General features: G+C 53.4%; 1 non-coding gene across 1 annotated transcript in view; it reads right to left on the bottom strand.

Moving 5' to 3' along the window:
- Nucleotides 1-1,514, bottom strand: part of LOC144418736 (small subunit ribosomal RNA) — a 1,810-nt gene extending 296 nt beyond the window's left edge. The window contains exon 1 of the ribosomal RNA XR_013473643.1: nt 1-1,514. This exon is cut by the window's left edge and continues 296 nt beyond it. This is a non-coding gene — a ribosomal RNA (small subunit ribosomal RNA).
- Nucleotides 1,515-2,500: the final 986 nt, after the last annotated feature.

Here is a 2,500-nt window from a genome sequence, read left to right as displayed (position 1 = left end):
ACCTTTCGGCCTAGGTTAGACACTCGCTGCTTCACTCAGTGTAGCGCGCGTGCGGCCCCGGACATCTAAGGGCATCACAGACCTGTTATTGCTCAATCTCGTGTGGCTAAACGCCACTAGTCCCTCTAAGAAGTTAGACGCCGACCGAGAAGGTCGCGTAACTATTTAGCATGCCAGAGTCTCGTTCGTTATCGGAATTAACCAGACAAATCGCTCCACCAACTAAGAACGGCCATGCACCACCACCCACAGAATCAAGAAAGAGCTCTCAATCTGTCAATCCTACCTGTGTCCGGGCCGGGTGAGTTTCCCCGTGTTGAGTCAAATTAAGCCGCAGGCTCCACTCCTGGTGGTGCCCTTCCGTCAATTCCTTTAAGTTTCAGCTTTGCAACCATACTTCTCCCGGAACCCAAAGACTTTGGTTTCCCGGAAGCTGCCGGAAAGGTCGTCATGGTAACGCCTCCCGATCGCTAGTTGGCATCGTTTATAGTCAGAACTAGGACGGTATCTGATCGTCTTCGAACCTCTGACTTTCGCTCTTGATTAAAGAAAACATTCTTGGCGAATGCTTTCGCAGTAGTTCGTCTTCCGCCGATCCAAGAATTTCACCTCTAACGGCAGAGTACGGACGCCCCCGTCTGTCCCTCTTAATCATTACCTCGTGCTCCGAAAACCAACAAAATAGAACCGAGGTCCTATTCCATTATTCCATGCAACACTATGCAGGCGAACAGCCTGCTTTGAACACTCTAATTTTTTCAAAGTAAACTTATCGGCCACCGCCGACACTCAGTCAAGAGCACCGACGGAGAACCGAAGGTGAGGCGAACGCAACCAGTGACACGCCTTGCGACGGACCGGCGGCGCTCGCCCAAAATCCAACTACGAGCTTTTCAACCGCAACAACTTTAGCATACACTGTTGGAGCTGGAATTACCGCGGCTGCTGGCACCAGACTTGCCCTCCAATGGATACTCGTTAAGAGTTTTAGGATGTACTCATTCCAATTACAGGGCCTCGTTAGAGTCCTGTATTGTTATTTTTCGTCACTACCTCCCCGTGTCGGGAATGGGTAATTTGCGCGCCTGCTGCCTTCCTTGGATGTGGTAGCCGTTTCTCAGGCTCCCTCTCCGGAATCGAACCCTGATTCCCCGTTACCCGTTATCACAAAGGTAGGCACGTAGCGTACCTTCGACAGTTGATAGGGCAGACACTTGAATGATACGTCGTCGGTGCAGAGACCGTACGATCCGCGTGGTTATCCAGAGTCATCAAACGTCACAGGACGAACCCGGTCGGTTTTGATCTGATAAAAGCGCGCCTCCCGAAGTCGGCGCTTAATGCATGTATTAGCTCTAGAATTACCACAGTTATCCACTTCGCTTACGAGACCAAATAAACCAAGACTGATTTAATGAGCCATTCGCAGTTTCGCTTTACGAGAACTCGTACTTGCACCTGCATGGCTTAATCTTTGAGACAAGCATATCACTACTGGCAGGATCAACCAGATAGCTGCGACAGCTGCGCTCGGCCCTTGCTGGGCCGCCCGGCGCGTGCTCGTCGCATTCGTTTAAGACCGAGGCGATCGCCTGCGGCCGTACTCAGCTTCGACAGTCGCTGGCCGCGACGTCCACGCTCTCGCCGGCAGTGCCAGGCGGAGCGATTTGCGTTTTTTTTTGCTCGCCCTCTCTCGGGCTCGATCCATTCAGTTTCGCACAAACAAGAGCTCTGCCGGCCGCCTGCAGCGGTGCCTAAAACCCGGGCATAACAATGCGACCGTTCTGCTAGGCCGACAAGCGCTCAAGCCAGACGCTCGATCGAACGCCCCCTACATATTAGTCGAGACAACGGCTCGCTCATTAGCATCGCGTTTGTACTTTAACTTTTTTTGGCTCGGCTTCTTTCGACGCCGATGCCGGCGACGCAGCACTCTCTCGCCCGCCAGCCACCGAGAAAAGGGTGCGCTCCGACCGGCCCCGCACCGCTCTTTCTTGGCTCATTCGAAATTACTGTCTTTCGCTCTGACATGCCTTACCTAGGGTTAGGTTAGTATGCTTGCACGTTTGTACTTTAACTTTTTTCGGCTCGGCTTCTTTCGACGCCGATGCCGGCGACGCAGCACTCTCTCGCCCGCCAGCCACCGAGAAAAGGGTGCGCTCCGACCGGCCCCGCACCGCTCTTTCTTGGCTCATTCGAAATTACTGTCTTTCGCTCTGACATGCCTTACCTAGGGTTAGGTTAGTATGCTTGCACGTTTGTACTTTAACTTTTTTCGGCTCGGCTTCTTTCGACGCCGATGCCGGCGACGCAGCACTCTCTCGCCCGCCAGCCACCGAGAAAAGGGTGCGCTCCGACCGGCCCCGCACCGCTCTTTCTTGGCTCATTCGAAATTACTGTCTTTCGCTCTGACATGCCTTACCTAGGGTTAGGTTAGTATGCTTGCACGTTTGTACTTTAACTTTTTTCGGCTCGGCTTCTTTCGACGCCGATGCCGGCG

Source organism: Styela clava, unplaced genomic scaffold (genome assembly GCF_964204865.1).
Source record: "Styela clava unplaced genomic scaffold, kaStyClav1.hap1.2 HAP1_SCAFFOLD_30, whole genome shotgun sequence".
Lineage (NCBI taxonomy): Eukaryota > Metazoa > Chordata > Ascidiacea > Stolidobranchia > Styelidae > Styela > Styela clava.
The sequence above is the reverse complement of the archived record's forward strand: the minus strand, read 5'-3'. Positions and strand labels throughout refer to the sequence as shown.